The sequence below is a fragment of the Mastomys coucha genome, unplaced genomic scaffold (assembly GCF_008632895.1).
Source record: "Mastomys coucha isolate ucsf_1 unplaced genomic scaffold, UCSF_Mcou_1 pScaffold2, whole genome shotgun sequence".
Classification (NCBI taxonomy): Eukaryota; Metazoa; Chordata; class Mammalia; order Rodentia; family Muridae; genus Mastomys; species Mastomys coucha.
In genome coordinates this window covers 25,072,576-25,080,427 of record NW_022196902.1, presented here as the reverse complement: position 1 = coordinate 25,080,427, position 7,852 = coordinate 25,072,576, and the positions used below count along the sequence as shown (strand labels likewise).

The 7,852-nt window shown below is 35.7% G+C and overlaps 1 protein-coding gene and 1 long non-coding RNA gene across 6 annotated transcripts in view; both read left to right on the top strand.

The window, feature by feature from the left end:
• LOC116097892 overlaps positions 1–2,433 on the top strand; it is a 5,749-nt gene extending 3,316 nt beyond the window's left edge. Inside the window, exon 2 of the long non-coding RNA XR_004121605.1 lies at positions 2,384–2,433. This is a non-coding gene — a long non-coding RNA (uncharacterized LOC116097892). The remainder of the gene's footprint in view (positions 1–2,383) is intronic.
• Positions 1–7,852, top strand: part of Nkain2 (sodium/potassium transporting ATPase interacting 2) — a 1,006,098-nt gene that overhangs the window by 513,168 nt on the left and 485,078 nt on the right. The window lies entirely within an intron of this gene.

Sequence of the window (7,852 nt, the reverse complement as noted above, 5' to 3'; positions counted from 1 at the left end):
AAAAAAAAAAGAGGAAGGCTTGTCCCTAACTAACTGTAGCCTTCTTTGGAAAGGCTATAAAACATACTCAGTGCAAATGCTCACGTCACGGCTATTTCCCAAATGCATATTTATGATAAAAGAAAAGAAAATTCTCCCTTCTATTGATTTTTTAAGGAGAGAACAATTTAAAATTTAGTCTACTGTCAGAAACAGTGGAAAAATCTGAGGCTTTCATAAATTATTCACTCCAAAGCTAGTGGTGTCAACTTATGCAATGTTGGTTCTCAGGTCTGAGACCGGTTACCTGGTCTTTTCCCAACCCCTTTTTCTTTTCAGAGTTGAATGTGTGTCACTTTTCATTTGAATCTGGCATTCTGTATATTGTATATTGTCAATATAAAAATAAAACTAGGGGCTGTGCAATGTTTAGGAAGCTAAAAAATAATAATGATGCTAATAGTAATAAAATTAAAACCATGGTAAGTTAGACTTACTTGAGCAAGAGAATAAACTTAAATAATCAAAGTGTATGAAATTAACTTTTAACTAAAACTGCAGTGATATTCATTAGCATCATTGTAGTACATGGGTTCAGTATGTGAAGTGGAACTGTAAGCTAATGAGAATGATTCTTCATGCTCCTAATAGAATTCTTTGCTTCAGTACAGGAATTGCCTTATGTAATGTGATTTATATATTAAGAAAACTAGGCCATAGTAAAGAGGTAGTAGGAAGAATCAGAAACAGGAAGCCTGAATCACAATATTGACTGGTCTCCTTGCTAGAGTTATGACTTATGCAAATGAATGTCCTCTCTAAAGTTACAGGTTATTTTACAAAATCCAAGCAAACAATAACAGAACATTCCTGAAATAAGCCCTTAAAACTGCAGTGCTTCCTGTTACTGTAAGAAATTAAAGGAAGGACTCATCATGAGGTTCCAGTTCATGATCTATGAACTATTCAATCCTAGCAGAATATTAATGTGTTTATTCATGCTAGTTTGATCACTTCAATGAAGTTAAAATGTCAAGATAAAGCTGATTACCCACATTAATTTTGATAAACATGGTTTACTAAACACCATAATTCACACAGAAAGTGCCTTCCTGGTAAGAAGGCATATGTCCAGTTCTAACCCCAACTCTGAATTCTCTACTCATACATTCTAAGTTATATCTTGGAGCATAGTCTCAGCCACATAGAGATACATATAGTGCAAATGTGGATGTTTCCCAACAATACAAGCTATATTTTATTTGCCCCTTTTCTACCACTTCGAAGGTTTTATCATTTTAAATAGTCATCACTATACAATCCTACAAGTGAAGATAACAAGGTAAAAAAAAAGAGTTGAAGTTGACTGAAATTAGACAAAATGTGGGCAAGAAAAGAATAACTCAGGCTAGGTTTTCTGCATTTACTGTTTCAGATGTTGTCTGATACATAAAGTTATGTGTCATCCTAGAAACTCTCAACACTGAAAGAATTCACAGAGAATTAGACATTATGTTCTGGGAATGATACTTATGTTGTCTAATTTCAAGACCAGATGTAGACTATGCAGATTTCTTTTCTTTTCACTTCTTTTCTTCTTTCTTTCTTTTTTCTTTCCTTTTCCCTCTCCTCCTTTTTCTTCTTCCTTGCTCATCTTTCTCTCCCCTCTCTTCTCTCTCTCTCTCTCTCTCTCTCTCTCTCTCTCTCTCTCTCTCTCTCTCACTCTCTCTCTCTCTCTCTCTCCCTGTCTCTGTCTCTCTTAAAGAAATGATCCATCGTTCTATACAAGTATGGACAAATTACACAATGAAATCATGACCCATAATATCACCTATAAAATGACATAGTTATAGCCTCCACAGGTTTTATGGTTCTGTAATCTGTTAAAGGAGCTTTATAAGCAACCCGCACCAATTGTTTTCTTTCTTGTCTTCTTATAGCAGCATCATATTGCAAGCTAGGAAAGAGAAAGAGAAAGCAAAACCTTCAAATCATAGATGTCCTTGAATTAGTCAGAGATCTCCAGAAAAGTAGAATAAATAGAAGAAAGAAATGTGAATAGCTATATGATAGACAGATGACTGATATATATAGAGGATAAGTAGGCAGGTAGGTAGATAGAGAGGTGATGGGAGGCAGACATGATCAAATCCCAAAAGCACAATGCTTGACTACCCAGGAAGGCTTTTTTGCATGAGGAAGTGTTACTGTCCATCAGCAATGTTAAAACAGTGGGTAACCTGGAAATATGGAGTTAGAAAGAAGAGCAACGGCAAGAGAGAGTTAGGGATAGGATGGAATGGCCACAGATATACCTACCCACGTGGAAGGGTAAAAATTAGATGGGAGACATGACTGCTCAGCCATCTTGATCTTTAATCAATCTCCTTTTTTCCCCCAACAGGTATATTACCTGGGGCAAAAACCACTCTCCCCAAATACATCAGCATGACTGTCCAATCAGCAAGTTCCTTGTTTCTCTGTGGGGGTGGAGCTTTTGAATGTAACTGGAACCACGTTGGAGGCGTGGCAAATAACAGGAGATGGGCAGAGAGGTGTGGCTATCAGAGGCAGGTCTCAAACCAGGAGGGTTACAAGGAAGAAGCGTGGTACTTTGACTTTAAAATTTATGAACATCAGTCGTTTTTCTGATCTATTTCTGTAAATCTAGAATATGGCATTTCGATAAACTAACATTTAAATGACTTATGTGGCCTCTTCAGGATGTTGTACAAAATGAAACAACAGTAAGTCATAAAGTAATACAAAGTAACTGGAAAATCTTATGCTTCCCTGAAGAATATTTTAGTACTTAAAGTCTGGAGGTACTCCTGCTTTGTTAGGCCAGTAGGTACTCTTCCCACCTGTCCCAATAACATTCTAGCTTCTAGTTCAAGGCATTATTAAAATTCAAGACAGAAATTATGTGAAGTTGTGCCAGTTGTTGAATTTTCCATGTATAATATTTTTTTCTCTTTTTGTTTAACAAACTCTTTAGATTTGACTTATGCTTAGAACTAGACTTTCTATGATTTATTTCTTTTTACAAATTTATTTTATTTATATCCCAAACGCTGCCCCCTCCCAACCCTCCTGCACAGAGTTCATTCTCTTCACCAGTGAGAGTCCCTCCGCCCCAGTATTCTCCTACTCTGGAGCATCGAGTCTGCTCAGAATTACGCATATTCTCTCCCACTGTTATTTACAACTTTAAGAATTACAAAATCACCTCAAGCTTAATAAACATGTAATGCTGTATGTCATGATGTAGAATTAAACTTTTTCCTCAAGCCTTTTGGGCAGTTGTCCTCAATTCACTTTTAGTCTTTTTTTGGTTAAATTCCTATATAAAAAGGAAATGTATACACGGAATGCAGAAGTGTTTAGTGTAATAGTTGATGTATTGCATCACAGGAAAGTAGTTATATTTCATACTGAGAATACTCTCGTGAATTCTGCAGAGTATCTGTATAATAAATATTTTTTAGTCCTGAAATTATTATAAATAATAAATAAAAATAAATATTATTTAGTATTCTGACGTCCTCATGTAGTGCCATCCATCTACATTTATTGAGTAGCTAGGCTCATTTAAGGCTTATAGTAGCAAACAAAACAGAAAGAAGCTCCTTTCTCCAGAACTCATCATTTGGGGTAACTTCCCTGGTACTTTGGATTTGGACATGTCATACACTTGAAAAACACTGTTGATTTAACTCTCTAAAACTTTATCTTATTTAACAGTAATTTAGAAATATGTTTTCAGTCTCATTGAAAATTGCATATTTCATGATGTGTAAAATGGAATGTGAGTAACAGACAGATAATCCAGAAATATGAATAGGTTTGAAACATAGGCTGTTTGATGGAATGAGAGAAGATACAATGGGATGATTGAGGTTTGGGAAATGCTTGCATACTAGATTTGAGGAAGAGTGTAGTTGACTGGTAATGAGATCTAAACAGGTGGCCTTTTAATGAAGTATAGCCAAGAAAGCTACCTGTGACTTCAGTCTCTTCATTAGTTGGAGGAAGACCTTGAAGCCTCTACTAATGGAGAGCGTGTCCAGAGATTGTTAAGAACTAGAAGAGACAGAAATGGAAGAACAACTACCTGACATGCTACAGCACTAGAATTAGGTGTGGGAGGAGCACAGATTGTTGTTTACCTCTGGGACATGGTACTGGCATCTCCCACAAGAAGGCAGTGAAAATCTACATAGAAAATATGAATGAGTTCAAAAGTTTAAATTTTATTTTTGATTTTAAACAGTCATTCATCCTTGATCTTCATAGACAAATGTGCCAACTTGTCTCAGGAACCTAGAACTTTGTTTTTATAGGTTCTGGAAAAATTGAAATGAGTTCTATATGTGTTTAATGCCCTTTTCTAGAGGAGGATTACCTGACCATATTCTCAGTCTACGGTCTGAGACCCCAGAGGGACTAGAAAATGGATGCATTAGTTTATGTGCCTGGCATAATTATAAGACTTATTCATCAATATAATTCTAAATGTGTACATTAAGAATAATTGTGATGATGCTTTTTTATTGGATATTTTCTTTATTTACATTTCAAATGCTATCCATTTTCCAGTTTTGTCCCCCCCCCCGGGAGCCACATATCCCATCCCCTTCTCTGTGCTTCTGTGAGGTTTTAATATATGGAAATCCATCAATGTAATCCACTATATAAACAAACTCAAAGAAAAAACCCACATGACCATCTTACTAGATGCTGAAAAAGCATGTGACAAAATCTAACACCCCTCCATGTTAAAAGTCTTAGAAAGATCAGGAATTCAAGGTCCATATCTAAACATAATATAAGTAATATACAGCAAACTAATAGCTATCATCAAACTAAATGGAGAGAAACTTGAAGCAATCTCAATAAAATCAGGGACCATGCAACTTTGCCCACTCTCTCCCTACCTATTCAATATAGTACTCGTCCTAACCGGAGCAATTAGTCAACAATAGGAGGTCAAAGGGATACAAATTGGAAAAGAAGAAGTCAAGATATCACTATTTGCAGATGATATGGTAGTATACTTAAGTGACCCCAAAAATCCCAACAGAATGTCTAAGCCTCATAAACAACTTGAGGAAAGTGGTTGGATAAGAAATTAACTCAAGTAAGTATCCTTTCTCTACTCAAAGAATAAACAGGCTGAGAAAGAAATTAGGGAAATGACAACCTTCACATTTATCACAAATAATATAAAATATCTTGGTGTGACTCTAACCAAACAAGTAAAAGATCTGTATGACAAGAACTTTGAGTCTCTGAAAAAAGAAATTGAAGAAGACCTCAGAAGATGGAAAGATCTCTCATGCTCATGGATCAGCAGGATTAACATAGTAAAAATGGCCATCTTACCAAAAGCAATCTAGAAATACAATGCAATCCCCATCGAAATTCCAACACATTTCTTCACAGACATAGAAAGAGCAATTCTCAAATTCATCTGGAATAACAAAACACCCAGGATAGGAAAAAACATTCTCTACAATAAAAAACTTCTGGAGGAATTACCATGCCTGACCTCAAGTTATACTACAGAGCAATTGTGATAAAAAAAACTGCATGTTATTAGTACAGTGACAGGCAGGTGGACCAATGGAATAGAATTAAAGACCCAGAAATGAACCCACAACTATTGGTGAGGAAATTGTTGGTGTGTGGATCCATGAATTCACATTTCCTTTTCATTATTTTCAGGAATGAATTCTGACTATTCAGAAAGGAGAAATAAAGAGGCTTTAAATTTGTGAGATTTAGAAAACAATGTCCTCAGAGTTGTATTATATGCAATGGCTATGTGAGGACAGTTCCACTGGCCAGAGTTGTACATTTCTCCCACTACTTCTTTATCACTACTCTGAGGCAGGTCAGCATTTCTAATTATGCAGACTTGTGAGAGGGTTTCAGACAGGTCAGTGGATCTCAATGTTCATTCATATAACACCTTCCTCTGGATTTCAAAAACACCCCACTCATACCTCAAGAGAAGTGGATTTAATTAGTTAATCTAGATTCAGACAATAATTTTGGATTTTCATCTTCAATATGCAGTTCATTTTATTGTGTAGGTAGAGTTGGAAACCAGTAATAGATAAATGTAACTCAGCACTCACTGGTCTAGAAAATTTTGAACACAGAACCAAGAAGAAAAATTGTGGATGTATTTTTTATTTGTGAAGTTCTGTTCATGACTTGATGTAGTCAAAAAAGAAAAGAATTACTTGCCATGCTATGAATTAGTCTTTGTCTGCAGTACTCAATATTCTTGTGCATAAGAGAATATCCTCATTTGTATTCCTGCATCTACCTTACATGAATATCTGTATCTATTCTCTTCCACTATTTAAATGTGCAATAAAACATTGTAGTGAGTTAAAAAATTTTTCCCTTAGCATATATTATATTTCTGAAGTACACAAATGGGAAAATGTTCAAAACAAAGCAAGAAACCTCAGAATAAAAGGCTGAAAAACAATTCTCCAAGCCAATGGTCCCAAGAAAAAAGCTAGAGTAGCCATTCTAATATCGAACAAAATCTACTTTCACCCTAAAGAGATCAAAAAAGATAAGGAGGGGCACTTCATACTTATCAAAGGTATGATCTGCCAAGATGACCTCTCAATTCTGAACCTTTATGCTCCAAATGCAAGGGCATTTACATTCATAAAAGAAACTTTACTAAAGCTCAAAGCACACATTATACTGCACACAATATTAGTGGGAGATTTCAACACCCCACTCTCTGCAATGGGCAGATCATGGAAACAGAAACTAAACAAGGACACAGTGAGACTAACAGAAGTTATGAAACAGATGGATTTAACAGATATCTATAGAACATTTCATCCTAAAAGAAAAGGATATACCTTCTTCTCAGCACCTCATGGTACGTTCTCCAAAATTGACCATATAATTGGTCACAAATCAGGCCTCAACAGATACAAGAAGATTGACTAATTCCTTGTTTCCTATCAGATCACCATGGACTAAGGCTGCTCCTCAATAACAACATAAACAATAGAATGCTCGCATACACGTGGAAGCTTAACAATACTCTACTCAATAATACCTTGGTCAAGGAAGAAATAAAGAAAGAAATTAAAGACTTTCTAGAGTTTAATTAAAATGAAGCCACAACATACCCAAACATATGGGACACAGTGAAAGCAGTCCTAAGAGGAAAACTCATAGCTTTAAGTGCCTCCAAAAAGAAACTGGAGAGAGTATACACCAGCAATTTGACAGCACACCTGAAAGCGCTCGAACAAAAAGAAGCAAATTCACCCAAGAGGAGTCAAAGGCAGGAAATAATCAAACTCAGGGCTGAAATCAACCAAATAGAAACAAAAAGAACTATACAAAGAATAAACCAAACTAAGAGCTGGTTCTTTGAGAAAGTCAACAAAATAGACAAACCCTTAGCCAGACTAACTAGAGGACACAGAGATAATATCCTAATTAACAAGATCAGAAATGAAAAGGGAGACATAACAATAGACACTGAGGAAATACAAAATATCATGAGATCCTACTACAAAAGCCTATACTGAACAAAACTGGAAAATTTATAAATGGACAATTTTCTAAACAGATACCAGGTACCAAAGTTAAATCAAGATCAGATCAACGATCTAAACAGTCCCATATCTGCTAAGGAAATAGAAACAGTCACTAATAGTCTCCTAACCAAAAAAGCCCAGGACCAGATAGGTTTAGTGCAGAGTTTTATCAAACCTTCAAAGAAGACCTAATACCAATAGTCCTCAAACTATTCCACAAAATAGAAACTGAAGGCACTCTACCCAATTCGTTCTATGAAGCCACATTTACTCTTATACCTAAA